This window comes from Marmota marmota, unplaced genomic scaffold (genome assembly GCF_001458135.2).
Source record: "Marmota marmota marmota unplaced genomic scaffold, marMar, whole genome shotgun sequence".
Classification (NCBI taxonomy): domain Eukaryota; kingdom Metazoa; phylum Chordata; class Mammalia; order Rodentia; family Sciuridae; genus Marmota; species Marmota marmota.
The window spans coordinates 57,082,450-57,108,765 of NW_025999968.1; the positions used below are offsets into that span (position 1 = coordinate 57,082,450).

General features: G+C 35.9%; 1 protein-coding gene across 3 annotated transcripts in view; it reads left to right on the plus strand.

Moving 5' to 3' along the window:
* Dyrk1a (dual specificity tyrosine phosphorylation regulated kinase 1A) overlaps positions 1-26,316 on the plus strand; it is a 132,921-nt gene that overhangs the window by 18,067 nt on the left and 88,538 nt on the right. The window contains exon 1 of one of the 3 annotated variants that reach the window (XM_048803676.1): positions 18,296-18,314. The exons of the other annotated variants lie outside the window; for them this stretch is intronic. The gene's annotated coding sequence lies outside the window, so the exon portion shown is untranslated. Of the gene's footprint in view, positions 1-18,295; positions 18,315-26,316 lie in introns of those variants that run through there. 3 annotated transcript variants of the gene reach the window in all.

The following is a 26,316-nucleotide window of genomic DNA, read 5'->3' on the forward strand; positions in this document are numbered from 1 at the left end:
GTGTGAATTTTCTAAATGTCTGTTTTGTCAAAATGTTTTTTAGTTGTAGATGGACTCAATACCTTTATTATTTTTATATGGTGCTGAGGATCAAACCCAGTGCCCCACACATGCAAGGCAAGCACGCTACCACTGAGCCATAACCCCAACCTCCAATAGCCTCTTCATAAGATTTTCTGTACAGTCAGACATATTAGATAATTAGTTGTTTTTTTTCCCCTCTGAAGAACCCTTTATGAAATTCTAGCTCTCTGGGCCTAATAGAATTATGTTGGCATGTCTCCAAAAGTTTTTGAATCTCCAGTTTCTTGGTTTGCTGGACTTTATCTTTTCTGTTTCTAGAGCACATCTTTCAATACATCCTGAGAAAAGGGTACATTAGGGAGACTCATTTTTTGAGACATTGTCTGAAAATATTTTTAATCTGCTTTTATTCATGATTAAAAGTTTTGACTCGGTATACAATTGCAGTTTGAATATCATTTTTTACTGAAAACTCTGTATTCGTGATGTTTTAGCTTCATATATCAGGTATAATTTGCATTCTGCATTCCATTAAAATAAAAATGATGGGTAAGCTAGAGTATAATAAATTTCCATGTACTCATTGGCCAGCTTTAATATTCACAGATTCATGACCTCTCTCTCTCTCTTTTTTTAAAAATATGTTTTAGTTGATGGACCTTTATTTATTTTTATGTGGTGCTGAACCCAGTGCCTTACACATGCTAGGCAAGAACTCTACCACTGAGCTACTACCCTAGCCCATGACCTCTCTTTAAAAAAAAAAAAAAATTGCCAGGGCTCCTTGGTTAAGTGTCCCTGGGTTCATTCCCTGACCCATCCCCACAATAAATTGTTATTCCTATCTCCGTTCTCTGAATTTTTTTTAAAAAAAGAAACCCAGACGTATAATTTCACTTTTGAATATTTAGTATCTCTAAAAGATAAGGACTCTAAACTATAATCCCAAGACCTTTGAAAGATAATTATAGAGCCAGGTATGGTGGTGGGCTTGTGCCTGTACTCCCAGTTACTTAGGAGACCAAGGAGGGAGGATCACTTAAACCCATCAGTTTGACATAGTAACATAATAAGACCCTGTCTCAAAAATACCAAAAAAAAAAAAAAAAAAAAGAATATCATACCTCTAAAAGATTAACAGTTATTCTTTAAACACTCAATAAAAATTGCTTTAACTACATCATAATTGTATTTTAAAAATACATCTTATTTAAATCAGGATCCAAGTAAGGTCTATGAATTGTCATTGGTTGACACATCTGTTAAGTTTCTTTTAGTCTATTGTTTGCTCTTCTGTTTTTTTCCTTTGCAAATTATTTAAGAAATTGCATAATCTGTCTTATAGTTTCCTATGGCCTGCATTTTTAAAATGAATATTCATATTATCACTGATTTGTTCCCTTCCCTTATAGTTCCTGTTGCTTGGTAGTAAGATCTAGAGGCTTGATGAAATTAATTTTTCTTTTTTTAGGGGGAGCATGATTGGGGAGAATATATTAACAGGTGGCATATTACATTTGCTTTCAGAGGCACAAAATATCTGGCTCTGTTCAGTCAATAAATATGGCATGAATTTATTAGGAGTTTTGGGTTCTTTGTATGTGACCCCCTCTCTTTTTTCCTCATTTCTGGAACTTCTAAAGACCTTTTTCAAAAAGAAATTGGATCCATCCTTTTGCTTTGGAGGAACATATCTTTCAGTCCTGGGAAATTTTCTTGTATAATTTCCTTCATAGTTTCTTCTCTCTTGTCTCTTTCAGAGATATGCACTTTTGTTATTTTGTCTATTTCCTATTTGTTAATTTTTTTATTCCTGGGGAAATATTTTTCAAGTTTGATTTTTTTTTTCAATCGGAGTATCTTTTTTGTTTTTTAATTTTGTTTTTTTTAGTTGTAGATGGACATAATATCTTTATTTTTATTTATTTATTTATTTTTAATGTGATGCTGGAGATTGAACCCAGGGCCTCATGTGTGCAAGGCGAGCGCTCTGCCTCTGAGCTACAATCCCAGCCCCTTGATTTTAATTTGGATATTGATAGACCTTTATTTTATTCATTTTTTTTTTTAAAGAGAGAGAGAGAGAGAGAAAATCTCAATATTTATTTTTTAGTTTTTGGCGGACACAACATCTTTGTTTGTATGTAGTGCTGAGGATCGAACCCGGGCCACACGCATGCCAGGCAAGCGCTCTACCCCTGAGCCACAACCCCAGTCCTAGACCCCATTTATATTATATAAAGACCCTTTTTTTGTTAGTGGCATTAGTTTATTTTTTTCTGGAATCTTTTTTCTGCTTGTCTTGGTTGTTGTCTTTTGTTTGTTTTTTTGAAACAGGGTCTTGCGCTGTTGCCCATTCTGGCTTTAAACTCCTGGGCTTCAGTGATCTTGTGCCTCAGTTTACTGAGTAGCTGGGATGAATCTAGTGGACCAGGCTGTAGTTTCTGTCTTTGATATTAACACCTTTCCTCAAATATTTGGCCAGCTGTGGGCTAGTGGTGGGTATGTAGGTATAAGGCACCATAAAACTGACAACTGCTCTTTGTGAGGGTGAGGCTTGTTCACTGAAGGCTTAGTAGGGTGAGAACCCAGGAATATGAGTAACTCTAGCAGTTTACTGCAGGGCTTTTAGTGTCTCACTGAAAATTTAAATCCCATGTCTCAAGAAGAGGAAATGCATGTTCTGATATTCTGCAAAGAGAACTAGGGTATGGGGGATGGAACACACATTGCTGTTTAAAGACTGTTATTTACTTTTATTTTTAGTCTTATGCTGCAAACCTGTTTTGTGCTTGATCTCTCTAAGTACAGAGCTCTATATTCAACTTTTCCCCAGAGACTATTCCTCTAGTATGTTTGTGGCTAGGATATTTGCCAGCCTGTAGAGGGTTTGGGCTATATAATTTGGGGTCTATTGCATTTACGTGTTTTTGTTGAAATTAACTCAGAAAAGTTGCAGATGTAGTACAAATAACTTGTATTTTCTACATCATTTGAAAATTGTTGACATGAAGTCTCTGTTGGTTTGAATAGTATGGACCACATTTCCTACAAATAAGGACTTTTTTTTTTTTTTTTCCAATAACAGCAACACAACCAGTCAGCAATTCAACATTTGTACATTACTGCTATTTAATCCTGAAGATTGTTTAAATTTCTACGGTTCCCCAGAAGTGTTATTTCTAGGGAAAAGAATGCATTCTGGGGACTCTTACATATTTTGTTGTCATGTGTTTTTTCAGCTGTCTTATTCTAGGTCAGTTTATCAACTGTTTGTTCTTTTGTGATGTTGTTTTTGAGGAATACAGGCTAGTTATTTTCTGGAGTCGCCCTCAGTGTGCAATTGATGCTTCCTTATATTAGATGCGAGTTAGGCATCTTTGGCAGAAATGATGGTGTTTCTTGAATTTTAATGAAGCCTAATTTGTTAAGTTTTAATTTTATGGATTGTACATTTGTTGTTCAAGTTGAAAATTCTTTGCCTAGTGTGTTGGTTGTTTTTAATGGAGAATGGCATTTAAGAACCAAAATTTGAGCATTAGGTATGCTCACTGCTGTTAGTGTGTGGATATTTCCTCAGGTGCTCTGTGGACAGAGGTATGTATAGAATATGTGTGTGTCCTAAACCTTCCAATTCCTGAGCCTTTACAGGTTTGGAATACCCTAGCTAGTTCTCTCGACACCGGCACTATAGACACTAAATCTATGGCTTCCTTCTTTCTTCTAAATCTGTTACCACTGTGCTGTCTTCTTTCTGCTTCACAGTTATCTTTTTTGTTTTATTAGTTTTTAATTTCTTTACTGATTTTAGATGGGTTTTTGTTTTGAGTGCAGTTTTTTGAACAGAAATAAATGTGTGGATTACCCAGTATGTTAAATGTGTGCTTGTTGAAGCTTTAATATCCCCCCATTACATCAGTTTTTCAGTTTTATTCTTTAGTTGCATTATTATCTTCTACCCTTTTTATAATAGTTTCTCCCACCCTGGGTGTGCTGTTTTGCATCCTATAATTTGCCATGGTTCTGTTATTTTCATGAAATGAAAAATATGTTATCTGGGTAATTAGTACATAAAAGAAGTTTATTTCTCACTGTTCTGGAGGCTGGGAAATCCAAGATTAAGGTACTAGTAGGTTCAGTTTCTGGTGAAGATTTGCTCTCTGCTTCATAGATGGTACTTCTTGCTATGTTCTCATATGGTAGAAGGGCAGAGCAGTTCCCTTTAACCTGTTTTATAGGGCACTAATCCCATTCACTTCATTACTTACCAAAAGGCTCCACCTTTTAATACTTTTAGATTCTAACATACAGAGTTTTGAGAAGTCTGCCAATATTTAGACTTTTTTAGTTTGTGCTGCTTTAACAGAATAACACAGACTGAGTAATTTGGAAACAAAAAACCCCCAGAAATTTATTTTCACAATTTTCAAGGCCGGGAAGTCCAAGATAAAATACTGGCAGGATCATTGGTAAAGGCCCAATCTTTGATTCCAAGATGGTATCTTGAATACTGCCTTTAACAGAGGGGAGGAGTAGTATGTATGTTCTTGCAGTGGTGAAAGATACAAAGGCAAAAGGGACTAATTCCCTCCATCCGGTTGTTTTATATGGCTATTAATCCATTCGTAAGGGTAGAGTCCTGGTGTCCTAAATTTCTCCTAGAAGGTCCTACCCCCTAATACTGTTGGATTAAGTTTCTACTACATGCATTTTGAGAGACACATTCAGACTATAGCAAGACCATAGTAAAGTCTTTGCTAATTGAGCTTCTCTGGGTAGGGACTGTCTTTTTTCTGATGTCTTGGATGCCTGACACATAGTAAATGCAACATTCACTAAATAAATTAGTGAAGGCTTAATTACCAATCTTGTAATTTACTAAGAGCAAGTAACGGTACTCTCCACCACTCGCTAAGGTCTCGGTGTAAGGACATAAACCAGTTTCAAAATTTCATTCTATTTTTAGTTAGAGGGGGATATTGTCAAAGAGGTCATCTGTGGGCAAATTTTTACCAAAGTTTAATAAATAAGCAGTTTTGTTTCTGTGTGTGTTTAAGTCTCTAGTCTGGAAATGGAATCTTTGACCACTTCCCACCTCCCACCTTTTCTCCTCAGTATTAACTATCTGGTAGGAGTTACGAAATATTTTTTAAAGAATTATACTGGTACAGTATAAGAGGTCAGAACTTAAAAGCCTCTTTTTGAAATGAGGAAATTATTTCAAAAGAGATAGAATTCTGACTTTAAAACATTTTGCAAACAGGTTTATGGTAATTTTTCTCATTTGTTAGTATACAAAATATTAAGGTTATTGCTGTTCAACAAACCATGGCAATACTCACTGGCTTAAAACAATAGTACTCATTTCTTTGCTCACAGTGGTATATTTGGGCAGGGCTTATCTTTATTCCGCATGGCCTCTGCTGCTGCTGGACAGTTCAAGATGGCTTATTTTCTCACATGAGTGGTGCCTTGGGCATCTTACCCATGTGGCCTTTTCACCTTGCTCGCAGGGGCTTTCTCACAGCCCAGTCTTGAGGTAGTTGAATTTCTTACAGGGTGACTGGTTTCCAGAAGTGCCCCAAATTGAAGCCACAATTTAGCTATTGTGAATTGTGTTGCTATAAACATTGATGTGGCTGTGTCCCTGTAGTATGCTGTTTTTTAAGCATACTTTAAGTATAGACCCAGAAGAGGGATAGCTGGGTCAAATGGTATTTCCATTCCCTGTTTTCCAAGGAATCTCCATACTGCTTTCCACATTGGCTGCACCAATTTGCAGTCCCACCAGTAATGTGTGAGTGTGCCTTTTCCCCCACATCCTCGCCAACACTTATTGTTGTTTGTCTTCATAATAGCTGCCATTCTGACTGGAGTGAGATGATATCTTAGAGTGGTTTTGATTTGCATTTCTCTAATTGCTAGAGATGATGAGCATTTTTTCATATATTTGTTGATTGATTGTATATCCTCTGCTGATGAGAAGTGTCTGTTCAGGTCCTTGGCCCATTTATTGATTGGGTTATTTGTTTGTTTGTTTGTTTGTTTTTTTGGTGCTTAACTGGAACCAACCTAGATGCCCTTCAGTCGATGAATGGATAAAAAAAAAAGTGGCATATGTACACAATGGAATTTTACTCAGCAATAAAAGAGAATAAAATAATGGCATTTGCAGGTAAATGGATGGCGTTGGAGAAGATAATGCTAAATGAAGTTGGCCAATCCCCAAAAAACAAATGCCGAATGTTTTCTCTGATATAAGGAGGCTGATTGATTCATAGTGGGGTAGGGAGGGAGAGCATGGGAGGAATAGATGGAAATCTAGATAGGGCAGAGGGATGGGAGGGGAAGGGAGGGGGCTGGGGGTTAGCAAGGATGGTGGAATGTGATGGGACATCATTATCCACAAAGTACATGTATGAATATATGAATTGGTGTCAACATACTTTATATACAACCAGATATGAAAAATTGTGCTGTATATGTGTGATAAGAATTGTAATACATTCCGCTGTCATTTATTTTTTAAAAAATCAATTAAAAAAAAGTTGAAGCCACAAGGTCTTCTTACACCTTATGCCTAGAACTGGCAATAAGGTCATTTTCACCAGATTTGTAGGTCAAAAGCAAGTCAAGGACCAGCCCAGATTCAAGAGAAGGGGGCTGTACAAGCCATGTGGACATTAGCAAAGATAATTTACTGGTGCTACCATGGAACACTTCCACAACGTGAACTAAGTGTTTTTCTGAAGGGGAAAATGGAAAAAGGTGACTTTCTTGTTCTTACTGAGCTATTCATTTTATAATGCAGTGATGTAGCTATATAACTTTTTGCTGTAACTATATTGAAATAGCTGCATAATATTAATATAAATTTTCAAATTTGGTTAAACTGTGTATTTGTAATTTTGATAGGGTTCATAAACACAGATTTGGGAATTGGGAAAAAGAGATAATGAATACTTTATGGGATACTTGGCTCCAAGTTGCACCCAAGTTAAAGTTCCAAAATATGAGATTAAAACCCTGAATATGTACTTGGTGAAATAAATGAGATAAGCCTCTTCTTGGGACATGTTACAGTCCATAAAATATTTCAAGTACTTCCACAGTGAGCCTGTTGTCTAAGTAAGGATGGTCTCACTCCCCAAGAGGGTAAAACTTGTTACTGGGAACAGGGTGGAAAATCTTCAATATTATAGTAATTTGTGGCTTTATAAAAGTCAGCCCTACCAGAAAAATCGTATTCCTTATAATTTGTGTAGATAAGTAGAAATTTAAGTTAAATTGTGAAACTTTGTTATTTTTCCTTCAGAGTGGACATAATAACAGACAAAATTGAGAAACATTGTCTTCTTAAGTATTACTCTGAGGCAGTCTTGGGTTCCCCTTGTAGAGGCTCAGATTTCTTTCTTTCTCTTACTTTACTAAAAACCTGTTACTTTGTTCTCTTCCTTTGTTTCCATGGATCTCATTCTGACTTAATACCTGCTCCATAGCACCTATGCCACTTTCCAAACTGTGTATAGTTTGTTATTTTGATAACAATGTTGGTTTTAATATTAAGATTTTACCTATATTAAATAAATATTTATTTTAAAATATTTAAGAAGGAGCGCATTTACTTTTGTGGAATTTTGAATCCAAGCTAATGGATTTTTTTTTTTCCTTATGAACAAAGCACTGTTAGAAAAAAATTCTGTTCTGGAGTTTGGAACCTTTTATCTTTACAGTGGAATTGTACATGGAAAGATTTCACATTCTCCAAGTAGATAATGTACAGGTATCAGGGGTTCCTTTTTTTTTTTTTTTCCTTTCCATAGAAAACACAGGAGGTATTCCCTCAGACTCATGCTGTTTCTCCTGTTCGAAAGGCCTGTCCACATGCATTGGTGTCCTGTACCGTCCAGGCTAGTGGGTGCAAGGGTAGAAGACAGGGCTCAAGTGCCTCAGTCCTCTAGGAAGGACAAGGAGTGTAGAGGAATATTGTTATCTGGGCTTGCTGTTTCTTTTTTTTCTTTGGGCTGGGTACCAAGGAAAATGTTTATTTGGGGATTAATGGTTATTAGAGGGTAGAGGTTGTTAGTGGGAGAGGTCGAAGATAGGTTTCTAGTGGGAGAGGTAGAAGATAGGTTTCTACTGTGTCATCTTTTGTAAAGAAAATTTTGATTTATTTTTAGACCCTCTCAGGTAGTGTTAACTTTTTTGTCCTTGTTTTCTCTATAGTTTGTCTAGGCTCAGAAAAGTTCATAGTATAGTCAGAAAACTGAAGGCCTCTGTAAATCTCCATTCACCAGAAGATGCATTGCTTGGCAGCTAACATGCTGGGATAGATTGTTGAGTCAATGAATGAAATTAATCCAAGGGTTATTTTTAAAAATGTAATTCTTTTTTCTACAATTTCAGAATCTATTTTGAGGGCTGGAGATACAGCTCGGTTGGTAGAGTGCTTAGGTTCAGTCTTCTGCACCATGAAAAAAAGAATCTAGTTTGAGCTTAATTAACATCAAGGGAAAAATGAACTTGAGGTTACTGGGGTTGTGGCTCAGCAGTAGACTGCTCCCTTAGCACGTGTGAGGGCGCTGCATTTGATCCTCAACACCACATAAAAATAAGTAAAATAAATATTGTGTCCAACTATAACTAAAAGCAAAACAAAATAAAAAAAAACTTGAAAGTGAAGAGACCTATGGTTTAGTGTTCTTTCTACTTACTGTATTTTGAGATCTTGTTGGTCTTTAGTATCCTTGTCTGTTAAGAAATCTGGTAAATGATCTTTTAAATGCTCTTTAGGATTCAAAATTCTGTTTATCAAATTTTGTTACCATGTTAGAAATGTCTTCACTTGATGTAGTTGTGAGAGGGAATTAGTTCCCCTGAACATGCAAAAGGTGGGATATTAGGGTCATGGCTGCAAGATCAGTCAGTCAGTCATCTTCAGAAGTATCCAGGTTGTTGGGGACAACTGCCTTACTTGGTCATACAGAGAAACATGCTTTTTTCTTCTTGTTGCTCTCTTATAGCCTAGGGTAAGGTCCTCATCTGTGTTATCCTTGCACCAAAGTGCAGGAAGTCAGAGGGACAGAGAAGTGCTCAGTTGGTGTCTGAGACCCAGAAGTGGAACTTTTCACTTTCCATCTGTGGGAACTTAGTCATACCCAACTGCAAGGGAGGCTGACAAGTTTAACTTAGTTGGGTTATAATGTGTTTGACCTGTTACCATTGAAGATACCTAGTGTCTCTGACACAACTAGTATATATTTTCATTGTACACTTCTGGGGAAAGAGTTTTGCTTAACATTTTAGCAGTAAATTATGTAGTTAATGCAAAGTTCTATGAAGTTTTTTTGGCAAGTGATGGGTAAAAATGCTGAAAATAGTATGTTGAAGGACAAGTTTTGTAATTAATTAGAAATATACCACTAACTGGTCTTAACTGATTATGCTGTTGTCTCCTCAAGCTGCAAGCCAGGCAAAGAGGTGTTATAACTTTACTACACTTGATATATTCTTAGATGCACTTAGACATACATTTAGTCATGAACCACATCCCTCTTTTTCAGAGAGGTAGCCCATTGTTTTCTTCAGTAAACTAGTTGAGTAAAGCTTACATATTGTCAGTCCTCTTTGGGTCTGGATTCTTACCATAGATTCACAGATTTGGCCATGCATCAGAATTGCCTGGGATTCTTGTTCAACATATTGTCAGGTCCTACCTTCTGGAGATGCTGATGAATCTGAATTTTTAACAAATTCCTCAGGGTGATTCTGATGCAGCTGTCAGCAGTAAGGGAACCACTTCCTTGGTGCATGCCTCAGTGACCTCACATGTGAAAGTGCATAATTAACCTGCCTGGCTACCATACATCATAGGGTTCAGAGAGCATGAAATGAATTGTATTAGAAATTGTTTTATAAACTAAAAAATACCATAAAAATATCAGGTGATATTGTAAATCAGGTCTGTGCCAGGTATTGTGCTAATTTACACAATAGCCATAAAAGATAAGTGCTATTATTCCCATTTAGAAATAAACTGGGATATAATATGTAGAAATCTAGACTTCTTGATTTTGTATAATTGAGCAGAACTTAGAAAATGTACCAGTAGCAGAACAAACCAAATAATACCCAGATACCTTTATTTTTACATAGTATGTAAGGTATCAGGTGCCTTGATGCTTTTGGTTAAATACATGTTCAGTGTTTTCTCTGTGAAAGGATATGGGCTTTGTAATTTGGTGAGGCAAAGCTGTGTAAGATGTAGTCTCCACCTGTAAGGAAGCTCCCATCTGATAGAGAAACTTATAAACAAGGCATGATAAGGTTCTTAAGAACTGTATATATATTTTTTTCTTTCCTAAGAAAGACAGGTTCTGAGTGTGATGTTCAAGTTCAGAGAACAGAGAGGCCATGTGAGGTGATCCTTTTGTGAAGAGCACAGCTTGAGACAAGAGAGACTTGCTTTTAAAAAAAAAAAAGCCTCTAGAGAATAGTCTCTTGTCAGGTACTGGAGAATTATTCTCTCCCTAAAGTAGTTGCCAGGACGTCGTAGGCAAGTAAAATCATGGGGAAACTTGTATAAGTTGAGGGTACATCCCCTTCCTGAAGTAAATGGAAGCAGAACTAAAACTGCCCGTGCAAACCATGTGCAGGGTACTCTATGCATATCATTTTAATCAATCCTAAGATTTCACTGAGCTGAAAGAGGCAGTATCCTTTACTGGAAAGAGCATAGAGTTTTTAAAACCTTGGAGCAGTTGGTAATGTAGGAGTACAATTTGGAATGTGTTAGTTATATTCAGAATCGGTTGCTTTTTTGTGTGTGTGTGAAACAGTTGCTTCTTAAGCCTCATCAGATGACTCCTCCCTTTTTAGCATGTTAGGTTTGACTTGGTTTTGACAAGGACATGGCTGCTGCTAACCTATCATGACATTAGGAATAGAGATCTGTGGGTTCATTATCAAGAATTGTAGGCAGGGAAAGAGTAGTGTGCAAACCCCTGCAGCATTTGGTAGTAAGGGATCCTTACAGGAAATATGAAGGTTGATTTTTGTGGCAAATATTGTATCAGATGATAGCGATGAAGTAGTATAGAAAAACCAAATATGGTTTGCGCCTTCATGTCACTGACAGTCTTCATTTGGCTTTTTAGCCTATATTGTTTATAATAGAATATGTGAGAACTTTCTTGAATGATACAATTCATTGATACATTATTTGGTTTCACTGAGCATGATAGTGAAGGAGATTTTATATGTCTTTCAGTGGTTCTGTCTTTTTAAAGCTTGAAGGGACTCACCAAAAAGTAGTAAGATTGCAAATCATTCCCAAAGAGACACTGACATTAAGCATAGCTTTCTACTTAAGAATATAAGTCATCCAAGGGTGTCAATAAAGGTTGGAGCAGTTTTTGTAAGTAATGCTTGTAGACTGAGTATATTTCAAGAAGATTTAAAAATATTTTTCTTAACCTTCTTGTGTTAGTTTCCTGTGGCTGCTCTAACAGATTGCTACAAACTTAGTGACTTAAAACAACCGATATTTAACTGGGCACAGTGGAGCAAAAGAAAGGCCGAGGCAGGAGGATTGCAGTTTCGAAGTCAGCCTTGGCAATTTAGTGAGACCCTCTCTTGAAATAAACAAAAAAAGGGCTGGGGTTGTAGCTCAGTGGTAAAACTCTCCTGGGTTTAATCGAATCCCTAATACCACAAAATAGAACAACCCCTGCACCCCATGTCCAAAATTTATTCTCACAGTTCCGGCTGCTTGAATTCTGAAATTGGTATCACTGAGCCTCAATCAAGGAGGCTGCAGGGCCAGGGCCTTGCTTTCTTCCCCAGGAAGCTCTAGGAGACAATTTCTTTGACTTTTTAAGCTGCTGCTGGCTGCTAGCATTCCTTGACCCAATGGCAGCACCACTCCAATTTGTCCCTCCCTGGTCACCATTGCTTTCTCTTCTGTCTCCATTAGGTCTCCCTCTGCTGTTCCTTAAGGATGCTTGTGATGGCCTTTAGGGTCTACTTTGATAACAGGATGATTTCTTCATCTCAGGGTCTTTAACTTAACATCTAATAGCCATGTTTCAGATATGTTTCAGATAAAATCACATTAATAAGTTCCAGAAATTAAATGTGGATATCTTTTGGGAGACTCTTCAATTTGCCACACTCTATATACAAAGGTTGCCCCCCCCCCCCCTTTCTTTTTAGTAGTATTGGGGTTGAACCCAGGGATGCTTCACCACTGAGCTACATATCTAACTCTATTTATTTTTGGGACGTGGTCCAAAGTGCCTGGGCTGTCCTCAAATTTGGGATCCTTTTGCCTAAGCCTCCTAAGTAGCCAGAGTTACAGGAGTGTGCCACTGTGCCCCATAGAATGTTGCTTTTGAGGTAACTTTTAGGTGTATTATAAATAATGCTTCCCAGGGTTGATAAGAATTAATACTGTATTTCACAACTTTTCATTGTTAAATTGATCCAGATTTCGGATCTGAATTGTGAGGCAGCTCCCAAAATTTTACCACCTTCCTTGTTATGGTTTGTATTTTTATTATACCTCAAAAATCTCGTTAACACAGAAATGCTTGGAGGTTCTAAAATGATTATATTACGAGGGCTGTAATCTCATCAGTGGATCAATCCATTTGATGGGTTAATAATTTGAAAGGACCATTCTGTGGTAATTGTAGGCAGGAGGTGTGTGATTGGAGAAAGTAGGTCACTGGGGGCGTTCCCTTGAGAATATCTTGTCCCTGGCTCCTTATGCACACATATTCTGCTTCCCAGCTGCTATAAGCTGAGCAGCTTTCCACTACCTTTTGCCATGTTGTCCTGCCTCAGCCTTTGGCCCAGAGCAGTGGAGTTGGTTGCCCATGGTCTGAACCTCTGAAACTCTGAGCCCCAAATAACCTTTTTCTCCTCTAAGTTTTCTTGTCTGGTGTGTTGGTTACAGCAACAAAAAGTAACATGTTATTTATAATAATAGATTTGAGCTATTTTTTCTTAAATAATGGAAGTTTCCTTTTTTTTTTTTTAAGTCTGCCTTAAACTGGCAATGGTAATTTTTATCAAGTATTATTTTATCAAGTAATTTTTATCAAGTAATTTTTATCAAGTAAATTTTATCAAGTATTATTAAAATAAGTCTAAAATTATTGGATCTTGTTTTAGAATGCCAGGAATTTTAGTGACTCAGAAGAAGATTGCAGGAGAATATTGAAAAATACATTATACTTTTTCTTAATATATTGGTAGAATCAAAGATGAAAATACGTCTTGTAATTGAACTACGTTTTTCTTATGTTATATTCTAGGTAGATAATTTTGGACTGGCCTAATTGCTCCTTTTCATTAAGACGAGCATGCATTCAATGGTAGAGTTAAGAAAAGGAAAAGAGGTCCACATTTTGAAATAAAAGGTACCAATGGAGAGTTTTTGCAGTCATGAACATAATTTTGTATGTGTGTGTATCATGCTTTGTTTTTATTTCTCTAAGCATTCTAATACATATTTTGAGGTTCTTTTCAGATAGTTGCTATTTCTAGTTTCGTGGGTGTGAAATTTGATTGCTTGTTGATTCTCTTGTGATGGAGGATCTGTGTGTGTGTGTGTGTGTGTGTGTATGTATGTATATGTGTGTGGTAATGACTATGAGCACTTTAAGATAAACTTCTGAAGGTGTTCTATATTGGAGGGACACATCTGTTTTCAAATATTTAGAATCAATTTTCTTCCAAGTCCCAGTTCACACTTGACATTTTACACTTGCCAGTCCCCACTTCCCAAATTTAAAAACCGTAAACAGTATTGACTCTCTCTAGCTGCCCCTCTCCTTTGTGCAATTTTTTCCATGTTTTGTATTCCTCCTTATATCTTACATTATTTTTTGACTTTAGCATGTTTTAAACAACAATTTATTTTTGTTTTAAACTGTCAGTTGTCTTTTTAATGAAATTAATGAAAGGCAAAAATGCTATTTGTGAATATTTACTCAACTATCTACAGTTCTGGCTCTCTTCATTCCTTTGTGTAGTTTTAAATTCTCCTTCAGTCTGAAGAACACTTTAGCATTTCTTGTAGTCCAGGTCTAGTGGCAAAGACTTTTCTCAGATTTTTTTTTCTTTAATTTAAAATTTTTTATCTGCAAGTGTCTATTTCACTTTTAGGTTTAAAGATTATTTTCTTTGGATACAGAATTCTGGATAAAAAAAAAACAAGCAAAAAAATTTTTTCCCTCTAGTACTTTAATGGAGTTTTACTGCCTTCTGGATTTTTTTTTTTTTTTTTAAAGAATAAACTAGGTCTCACTGTGTTGCCTAGGTTAACCTTGAACTCATGTTCCTCCTGGGAAAACCAGAGTGGTTGGGATCACAGGTCTACACAGAACCACCTCTTAGTTTCTGTCTTTTCTGATGAGATGTCAGTGTTAATTACCATGTTTATTCCTCTGTATATAGAGAATCTTTTTTTCTCTTTGGCTGTTTTCAAGATTATCTCTTTTATCTTTTATTTTTTTTTTTAAAGAGAGAGTGAGAGAGAGAGAAAGAATTTTAATATTTATTTTTTAGTTATCGGCGGACACAACATCTTTGTATGTGGTGCTGAGGATCAAACCCGGGCCGCACGCATGCCAGGCAAGCGCGCTACCGCTTGAGCCACATCCCAGCCCTATCTTTGATTTTAAACTGTGGAACACTTGTGATTGGTTATAATTTGAGGTATTTTTAACTGTGATGGTTTCAAATATTTGTCTGCCCTTTTGTCACTTTCTTTTTCTTTGATTTCATTTACATGTATGTTAGAAAATTTGATACTGTTCCATAGGTCTCTAAGGGCCTCTTCTTTTTTCTTCACTATTTTAAATTGGATGATTTGTATTGGTCCATCTTCAAATTTGCTGATTTCTGCTATTATTCTGTTAATTGTATCCGGTACATTTTTTATTTTGGTTATTGTATTTTTCAGTTTTAAAAGTTTGTTTTATAATTTTTGTGGTTATAATTTTTCTGCTGAGATACCCTGTCCACACATTCAAAGATCATGTCATTTCATTAAATTCATTTTTTGAATATGTAAAATAGCTTCTCTAAAAATTTTTGCCTGCTAAATTAGCCTCATCGAACTCGAGATTGACTCGATCATATTTTTCTCTTTGCTTGCCTACTAATTTTTGATTGAATACTGTGTCTTCCTTCTAAGAGTGTTAGTTTTTGTACTAGAAGTCTTATTTAGTCATCTTGAATTTGTATAGGCTTGATTTTATACTTTATTAGGGAAGATCTAGGAAAAGTTCAAGGTGACTCATAGCCCTTTCCAGTATGGTCAGGCATGATTTCTATTCAAACTGAGTCTTCCTGTGAATGTAATCTTGGTTTAATCCTGAAAAAGGGAAGGGAGTGTTAAGGAGGTGTGTGGTAGTTGGGGTTCTCCAGAAACACAGTAGTAGCAATAGAGGATTTATATGAATTTATTGTGAAAAATTGGCTCATGTGATTATGGAGGCTGAGGATTCCAAATATGCCCAGAATAATGGATTGGATTCCCAAACATGCCCAGAATAATGGTTGACTAAATGGGGACCCTATGGCTCAGTCAAGTTGACAAATAAAATTGACTATTACAAGGTGTTTTTGAGATTTTTCCCATTCTGGCCTTAATATTTCGCAGTCTTATTTATTCTTCAGTTTTGTTCTGTTTTCAACTTCTAAGCAGTTTATGCTAATCCTTAGGTGGTTTTACCCTGGTTATATGCACTCATGTCCTCCTCATGGGTTCCCTACACAGGCTTCTGGAGATGTCTTTCTACAGAATTCTCTTCTCTTTCATCCCCTGTCAAAGATTTCTAGCTGTGTCAGCTGCCTGGAATTCTATTCTTCACTTTCACATCTCAGCAGGATTGCTGTACTTTCCTTGGATGCTAGTCCCCTCCGCCATGTTGGGAAATTGTCTTTAGAGAACCAGGGCAGTCATAACCCCTTCTTCAGAGAGCATACTCTTCTACTGTCATTCGTCCTTTGTCAGGAGACATTGAATTTAAATGTTTTGTTCTGTTTCTTGTTTTTTACAGTAGGAGAGCCAGTCAGTGCTAGTGCTTTCTCATAGCCCAAAGCAGGATATCGAGGATTACTATTGCCTGTAAGGTGTACACTCCTTTGTAGATGCCTGGAAGAATATATAAATTATCACAGTTAGGGGCCTTGTTGAGGAAGGTTGGGGTGGGACTGTGAACTGGGAATGTGTGGCTTCAGAAGGGTTCAATATAAACAAATATCCTGCCTCAAGATTCCAAGCTATGTTTTTGCTCTTATTGTGTAACCATTCTGAGCAAGTATAGAAGCTGAGGAGGTGGGGGAAAGCTCAGTGGAGGAGGCAGTTTTCTTTTAAATCTTAAGGTGTTCTCCTGATTATATTTTGTGGAAAAGGCAAATTTTTAAATACAGATTGAACATCCTTAATCAAAAAGTCTGAAGTCCAGAATGCTCCAAAATCTGAAACTTTTAGAGTGTTGACATGATGCTGTAAATGTAATGATGGAGTATGCATAAATTTTGTTTCATGTACATAATTATTTAAAATATTATAAAAGTCACTTTAGGTTTTGTAAGATGCATATAAAACAAATTAATTTTGTTCTTAGGCTCGAGGCCCACCGTCTCTCATTATGTATGTGAAAATAGACTAAAATCTGAAAAATTTAGAAGTATAAATCACTTTTGGTCCCAAGCTGTTTGGATGAGGGATACTCAGTACATTAGTGAAATGGGTGATAACGCCTTTGAGTGAAAGGTCATGTTAGCTGAGTGGACTCATGGGGAATTGAATCCTGTTTCTCATCTAATGTTGGAATCTTGGCCAAGGTAGATGTTCTAGGTCCCAAGCTCTGCAGAGGTGACTGGGAACTGCCATCCTTGAAGCATCTGTCCCATTACTGATGCCTTTATTCTTTTTATTTATTTTCTACCTACTTTCCTGTAACATCATACTTACTCTTGGTTGTAGTTCTATCTTAAACTATAGGGAGCAAGCCTATTCACTCTGTTTACTATTCCATCTATAATTTGAAGGCATTGATTTACTCTTGTCTTGACTGAAGTGTCCCAGTTCTTCCAGATCCCTAATTACTTATTTTTTGGAAGTTTTAAATTTTCTTACCAAATGTTTTCATGTGGATCTGGAAATTAAAAGAATTGTGAAGCTTTATGTTAACCTTACCTGTAAACTCCTGAGAAGGTTAGTTCTGATATTCCCTCTTTTTAAATCTAAATTGTTTTCCCTCCATGTTCTCCCCTTTGGCATTCTGTACTTAAGTTATACTCTTAGTACAGTTTGTAGTTACATATCAGTGTGATTGACACACACACACACACACACACACACACACACTTCTGTTTCCTACATTGTACTGTGAAGTCTGTGAAGGGAGGCATAGTGACAGAAAGTACCACCTCATGTCTTCAGTGTGTGGCATGTATTGTTGGAGAAGTGAATGAATAATTTAATATTTATTGTCATGGACATCATTGGTTTTTAGAATATTGTGTTCATTTATGTAAATTTGTCTCTCAGTTGAATCACTGGGCATGTATATGTTCTCATTGTTGAAGTTACTGAAGTGTAAATAGATGTGTGTCATCATCTTCTCTCTCTCAGCTCTTCCCTCATTCTTGTCCCATCATATCCATAGTCCCACTTCCTTGTCTGGAAATATTGCTGTTAAAGATCGATTTTAATCTTTCTTGAAATTTTCCTTAGCATTTTCATTTATATATATAAGCATTTTCATTTATATATATAAGGCTCATATTTTGGGGGGGGAGGGGAGTACTAGAGATTGAACTTGGGTGCACTTAACCACTGAGCCACATCCCCAGCCCTATTTTGTGTTTTACTTAGAGATAGAGTCTCACTGAATTGCTTAGGGCCTCACTGAGGCTGGCCTTGAACTTGCACCTTGAACTTGTGATCCTCCTGCCTCAGCCCCCTGAGGTGCTGGGGTTACAGGGGAGTGCCACCATGACCCACAGGCTCATACTCTTTATTGTACACACATGTATATTTACACATCTGTGTGGCAGTGTACTTTGAATACAATGTTGAATATTATTTTGCTTTTATCATTGGTTTGATAATCATACCTTTTTAATATTTGTGTAACTTTCAGATACTCATAAGTAAGGGACACAACCCTCTAAACCTCATTTCCACATCCGGTAAAAAGGATTGATCTGAATGAAGTGAAGTTGAAGGCCTCTTAGCTCTAAGTCTGATAATAAATTCAATATGTGTAAGTAATTGATATTAGATTTCATGAAGAATGTGCTATTCTGTGTAATATGAGAACATGTGAAGCTAAAAATTGAATACAACTTTGGGTAACTAAAAAAATTGTGGGGGAAATTGTTAGACTGTGCAATTATTTTCCTCCAGGACTGGTTACAGAATTGTAAGCTGGTTCATATTGGTAGAGGGATTTATCTCTATTGTGGACTTTGGCACTAGGAAGTTTGAGTTTTATTGATCCTATAAAGCTAGCTGATGGTATCTGAATTTTACCTCAACTCTCTAAATTTTCATATCACAGTTCTACACTTGTAAACACATTCTAAGAAACTTACAGAAATCAAAGTGTACATAGGTATGTTTTTATTAATGACATACTTAAAAACAATATTTCATGGAAGTTAGTTTTCTAAGCAGTTTTCATCCTTTCCTCAAAAAGAAACAAAACAAAAACACTCCCACAGATTTTGCTCAGTCATAGTAAGTTTGTAAGTTCTCTCATCATAAAATTATTACTGAATTTCAAAAGTTTTTTTTTTTTTTGTTAGCTGCTTTGGTCTGGTAGCCCCCCCCCCCCCCTTTGATTTTTAATTTTTGCAATGCTGGGGGTGCTCTACCACTGAGCTATCTGGGCCCACCCCCCTCTTTGAATAATTTTAAAATTTGGAACAGGATCTCAACAAGTTACCAGAGGTTTGCCTTGAAATTCAGATCTTCCTGTTTGAGCCTCCCAAGTTGCTGGGATTTTAGGTGGAATTTCAGGCCTGCACCACTACACCTGGCGCTCTCACAGTTTGAAGATTGCTGTACTTCTAACACTTTTCTCATATTGCTTTAATTAAGAAAAAAAAAGTTTATGGCAAACTTAAAGCATATAGTAAAATATAGAGAATAATATAATGAGCTCTCATATCCCTCTCTTCTGCTCAACAGTTACTGATATTTTTACCCACCTGATTTTCTAATACTTTATTAGTAAGTCCACATTTAAGAATATTCTTTTCAGAAAATATGCTTGTTGCTTAAAAGAAAAAGAAAAAAGCCAAAGCATTTTCAAGCTTTATCTGATTACAAATGTTTATGTAGCATATAATTATATGAAATATTTTAAGGCTCATATTAACAATTATCCTTTAGCAAAAATACCAGCCTTTGTGCCATTTGCACTGGATTGAATTATGAGCCAAACCACAGCAAACTCATTCATTCTATCTTTGGGTTGCAGGTATCATTTAATTGTGCTTATTATAAAGGCTCATTATAAATATTTAAAAATTTAAACTGTTTAAATTGTTTTAGTGAGGCAACCTAAAGTAGATATTTTAGGCTCTGAGTTAGTTTGACAATTACATTTTCTTTTTATCCTTTACTTAGTATCAGCTGTAATTGTGGAAGCTGGGCTTTTGGAGGGTGAGGTGAACAGAGTTTCCCCTGCTTTCAAGGCTAGAACAGTTACAGTTCAGGGCAGAGTGGGGGTGATTATCATGGTATAAATACCATTATGTCAGGGTTTAGGAGACAGTCGTGTCTGTAAGTGTGTGGTATGGGACTTTCTGGGGAAGAAATCATTGGCCTTGAGCTTTAGTGGGTATTGACAGGCAGAGATGGCTGTGGAATTCTCTGAGCTAAAAAATCTAATTTGGGGAATGAGACTTTGTCCACTGCAGCTCTACCATGGATTTGGGGAGAATGTGTAGTAGGAGATAAGACTGAAAAGGAGGAGGTAATAATATAAACTATAACAGCATACTGGGACTGATGAGCAACACAAGCTTGAATCGTTCATATTCATTTATCTGCAGAGGGTTTTTTGTTTTTGTTTTTTAGTTTAGATTTCTTAACAATTTGAAAATATCGATAAATGAGTAGCCTAGATATATTGGAAAATGTTAGTTGTGAGATCTTTGTAATGTACAACTTGCCCCCTTATGTACTGTGGTTATAAGAATTTAAATGATTTCATGGTATTTTATCATGTAGGTGTACCATAATCTTTGTTGCAGAGACGGAACATGAGGCAAAATAGAGTACAAATGGAACATAAAGTAAGTTCTACAGACTTAAGAATTTTAATGGAGAAAACTATATAGAAATGTTAGTGTTGCCGACACTATATTTATATTGTGTACACATTTGGAGATCATAAATTGAGAATCAAAGCATAAGATTTGAGCAAAAACAGTTCAATGAGATTTATTAAGATGAAAGATTGAGGTTTGATGTTCAGTTGGAGAAGAAACCAAGGAATACGTCTGTATCTCTGAAGAGTGTTTTGTAGACATTGTATAGCTATTTTCAGTTTTTGTTTGCCCCAGAGCATAGAACAAACAGCATAAACTTAAGTTGGTATAGAGGATTTAGGATATAATTTGTGACTGAGGAGTGAGAGTAGAATAATTTAACATGAGACTTATTCTTTGAAATGGATAAATTTTCACTGTATTTAGGTTTTTACTGTGCTTAAGAAGAGGGTAATTAATAATGGTGTTTTAAAGGTTTTCCAGGCTTTTTTACTCCTGAGACTTATTTTAATATTAATTCTGTTTTTTTCACCTATTGTGTCACTTCTGGTCTTATAAACAGTTATTGTATGTTTTTGGTCTATAGAACTGACTGAAAGGACAGCCCCACACAAAACAAAACCCTGCCTGTATTAATAGAGGAATAGCATGCCTGTGTGTAATTGATTTGCAAGATTGTAAATGGGGTCTCAAAAGTAGAATATTCTGTTTAATGAGACCACTGGAATTTGAAGTTTAAATGTGGGAATCTTGACATTAATAAATAAGTCATCTTGTGTGATTGATGATACAATATTATGCCAGTCATTCTTACAGAATTTCCATTGATTGAGAAAATTCTAGATGGAAAATTTTAAGGTTTATGTTTCTAGGTTTAAGATTTGTTTCAACACAAAAAATGTTCATTTTTAGAAAATTTAGAAAATACAGAGGATAAAAATAAGAATTCCTTGCAGAATTCTCTCCAGAGATAACTACATTTTGTTCATAACCTACCACTCTTTCTGTGTATAACTTTTCTTTTAAAAAACAAATATCATATGGTATCTGTGTACTGCTTTATAACCCACTTTTCTACATAAAACAATATTTTCATTGTTTCTTTTCTACCATGACAGTCTGTTCACTGGGGTGAGTATGTAACATAAAGAGTTCACAAGATATAAATGCAGGTTCAGAGAAGAGGGTAGAGTAACTTTAAACTGGACTTAAGGTGATTTTGAAGAAGGGACAAGTTTTAGGTCGGGCTCAAATGACTTGAGCATTGATGCAGAAGGAGGTTAAATGCATTTTATGGAATGTCCTGTTGAACTCTTTGAGAACAGGGCAAAGAGGTTTGAATGAATTTCCCTAAATTATAGAGCTATTAAATACAGATTGAAAGCCATTTGCTTCAGGAAGATGATGTGTATTGGGTCAAGTTATAAGGTGTCTTTAAGTACAGTAGTACTCAAGCTTGGCTGTGTCCAGGAATCATCTGGAAGTTCTTGTTATCTTTATACATGTTTAATGAATTAGGATCTTTGGAGTACAGTCTCTCAGCTTTTTTTCTCTAAAAAACCATCAGGCTTGGGAGACACTCATTTGTAATAGGGTGGGTGCAGAAAGGACCAGGAAGAAAGTCATTAAAATGGGCATGGAGAAGAACGGAAAGGCCCAAGGCATTTTGCATATCACTAAGATTGTTTAGTGTAGATAAAGACTGTGCGAAGTTATTGTAGAGTGATGGTCCTGGGAGTAGAAATGGGAAGTGGACTGTAGTTCAGACACAGTGAGTTGAGGTAGTAGCAGTAACATGGCAGCCAGCCTGCAGCTTATTGGAACTAGATATTGAGTGAAAAGTTAGGGGAGAGAATAGAGTTCAAATATTTCTTTTGGAGGGAGCGAAAAAAAGAAAGTGAAATGAATATAGAAACCAGGGGGCAGAATGGGAAGAAGTAACATCTGAGGTTAGTGCTGAAAGTGAAAGACATGGACTATTTGGAGGATAACAGGTGTCCTGAAATATAAGTCTAAATATAAGAATTTTTAAGAAGGTGGCCATTTTGACAATATTAGTTCTGCCTATCCAGGAACATGGGAGATCTTTCCATCATCTGAGGTTTTCTTCAATTTCTTCCTATAGTGTTCTGTAGTTTTCATTGTAAAAGTCTTTCACCTCTTTCGTTAGATTGATTCTCAGGTATTTTATTTTTTTTTCTTTTGAGGCTATTATTAATGGAGTAGTTTTCCTAATTTCTCTTTCAGTGGATTCATCGCAGATATATCGGAGTGCGTTTGATTTATAGGTGTTGATTTTATATCCTGCTACTTTGCTGAATTCATTTATTAGTTCCAGAAGTTTTCTGGTAGAATTTTTTGGATCTTCTAGATATAGAATCATGTCATCAGCAAATAGTGATAGTTTGAATTCTTCTTTATCTATTTGTATCCCTTTAATTTCTTTGTCTAATTGCTCTGGCTAATGTTTCAAGAATAATGTTGAATAGAAGTGGTGAAAGGATATCTTTGTCTTGTTCCAGTTTTTAGCGGGAATGCTTTCAGTTTTTCTCCATTTTAGAATGATGCTGGCCTTGGGTTTAGCATATATAGCTTTTACAAGGTATGTTCCTACCATCTCTAGTTTTTCCAGTGTTTTTTTTTTTAAATATCTTTGTTTTATTTATTTATTTTTATGTGGTGCTGAGGATCAAACCCAGGGCCTCACACATGCTAGGCAAGCGTTCTACCTCAGAGCCGCAAACCCAACCCCTTTCTAGTGTTTTGAACATGAAGGTATGCTATATTTTGTCAAGTGCTTTTTCTGCATCTATTGAGATGATCATATGATTCTTGTTTTAAAGTCTACTAATATGATGAATTACATTTATTGTATCATGTTGAACCAACCCCGCATCCCTGGGGTGAATCCCACTTGATAGTGTTACCTTAAATTAGGTAGAAGGAAGTGATTCGAGGGGGAGTGTGGATATAGGAAGGATACTAGAATGAAACAGATATTATTACTGTTATGTATCTATGTGACTACGTGACCAATATGATTCTGCAACATGTACTCTCAGAAAAATGAGAAATTATATCCCACCTATGTATGATATATCAAAGTGCATTAATGTATTCTACTATCATATATAACTAATTAAAACAAATAAAAAATTTAAAAAAAGAAGGTGACATTTCTCTATAAGTTTTTCAAAAGTGTAGCAAGGTAAAGTAAAACTAAACTAATTTACTACTCTTAGTAATTGGCTTATTGGAGGAATGTAAGCTGTTAATGACTGTGTTTTTGATTTTTCTGGCCTTGTTATTTTTCTGTATTTCTGAAACTCAAGGATAATTAAAAGCAATGGTTTATAAAATTATATATAATTATACATATAAAAGTGTGTATAACCAACTAAGTATATGTATGGACACACAAATGTAAATTATACATAACATTTTATAGATAAAATTATACATGTGTGTATCTATTATACTTTAGACAATCCTATTTAGAAAAGTTAGTACTATTAGAAAAGAGGAACAGGGCACTTTCTTAATATGTATCTTATAAACTAATCATGAGAAAGGCTTGCAGGCTACTGAGTCCACATATTCTTCCTAAATATCTTTTGTCTGGTAGATACCACTTTGTTTAGGGAATGCATAGTAAAGTGAGAATACCCCAAATTTAAAATTAGGGAGGGGAATATAGTAGCAGATAGTATGAATTACTGCATTTGAACCTTGTTTGATCCCATAGCTCCTCAAGATCATCTGCCACTCTCTTAAATTCCTCGTATTGTCTAGAATTGATTTGAGTAATGGAAAGTTTGAATACATTTTGTGTAGGTGATGCAAAATAATACTTGTCAGTAGAAGAGATTTTGAAAAATCATGATGGCTTTGTATTTTGTTCATATCACTTTGCTCTTAATTTCTATTAGCATATGGTTAGAAGCAGATTCCAAGGTTTAAAATTCATGATAATGTAAATTTGGAAACAAAACACATCTCAATAGGTGTTTGCTCGAAAGACATTTACATCTGTGCAGTAGAGTACTAGGTACCCATTAAAAATAATGATTGCTGGGCACAGTGGCACATGTCTTCAATCTTAGCACCTTGGTAGGTTGAGGCAGAAGGAGTGTAAGTCCCAGGCCTGCCTTGACAACTTAGTAAGACCCTGTTGCAAAATAAAATGAAAACAAGGATGGGAATGCAGCTCAGTGGTAGAGTACTTGCTTAACATGCATGAGTCCCTTGGTTGGATCTCTGGTACTGCACCTCCCCCCCAAATCCCCCCAAACAAAAACCAGATGATGCAAATATAAATTGTTGATACACAATTTAAAAAGGAAAAAAAAAACCATATAAATTCCACTGCCAGACTTTGGTAGAATTTTGTGTGACTTCGGTGTTTTATACCTATTTTATATCCTTTGGTTTCTTAAAAACAGTGAGCACCTAATTTTTTATAATCATAAAATAGTGTAATTGAAATAAAAATGGTGGGAAAAATTTTGAAATTTTGAATTTGAAATGGAGAAAAGATTTATTGTTCAGCAGTTCTAGCTTCTGAACAGCATAATTGCATATAATTGGATTGGAATGAATGTTCTAAAGGTATATAATTCTGATGAGAATGGTCAGTAATGGGTGAAGACTTGAGTCCAAATACGACCAGAATCTTGACCAAGATGGAATTAATAGAAGTGGAGTAATTGAGGCCAGTTTGAAAGACCTTTCTAAGGTGAACTCCACCATAAGAATTTGTGAATGGATGTGGTACACACAAAAGGAAAGAGTCCTGGATGGTTAGGGCTGTAGCCCTAAAGTGATATTAGTCTAATGGTGACACTAAATAATCAAGTCTGAGAATACACAAAAGAGAAATGGCATTTCCCCTTTCTTCCTGGTCCTTCCTCCCATCTCCCCCAAGTATGGGAAACTATGGGTACATGGTAAATTCATTTTAACTTAGGGGCTGAGAGCAGTGGCTTTGGAGTTAAGTTGCTTTGATTTTTTTTTTCCATATTTTTTTTGGTTGTCAGTGGACCTTATATTTTATTTATTTATATGTGGTGCTGAGAATTGAACCCAGTACCTCACAGATGCTAGGCAAGTGCTCTACCACTGAGCCACCATTCCAGACCTTGGATTTGATTCTGATCTCCTCTACTAGTCATGTGTAACTTGGCGTGACTTGTTTTCTCTGGGCCTTAGTTTTCTTTCCTTTAAAAAATGGAGATGATAGTTGTATTTATATAATTATGGAGACTAAGTGAGTTAAAGTAAAATATAAAGTGCCCATTAAAGATATCTAGGTGCAGTAGAACATAACTGGGACATGCAAGCTCAGTTCACTGAGCTCTTAGAAATGTGGGCGTGGAGCCCTTCTATGAGGGCTGGGCTAGAAATGAGGCCTCTGGGACTTAGGTTTACGTATGATAGACGTACTAACTAATATCTACTTTATATGATATACTCTCCAGTATTAGAAGTTAGTTGTACACATCATTATGAATGTTACATTCACTGAAAGAAGACAAAGGACAGCAAGCAAAATAGTTGACATATTTTGAAAGAGTGACCGGGTTTCTGTATTATTATGTTACACTTATCCATCATAGCTTAGTCCTAGAAACCATGCAGTGTCTCCCTTCTGGTTGTGTAAAGAATATTTGTCAATGCATTATGCATTGAGATATTTCTCTCTTGAATTCCTGTATTTTTGGGGATGTCCAAATACTTAGTGCTCAATGTAATCTTTTCTGGGTCCAGATGAGAGTCCAGAGACTGAGTAATAATTTGGTGGTTGAGATAGCAAATATTGTGGACAACATTTTATTTAATCCACTTAGTTGTTCTTTCTTTTTAAAAATATTTTTAGTTGCCAGCAGACTATTTATCTGTCTATGTATCTATGTATCTATGTATCTATCTATCTATTTATGGTGCTGAAGATTGAACCCAGGGCCTCATACATGCCAGGCAAGTGCT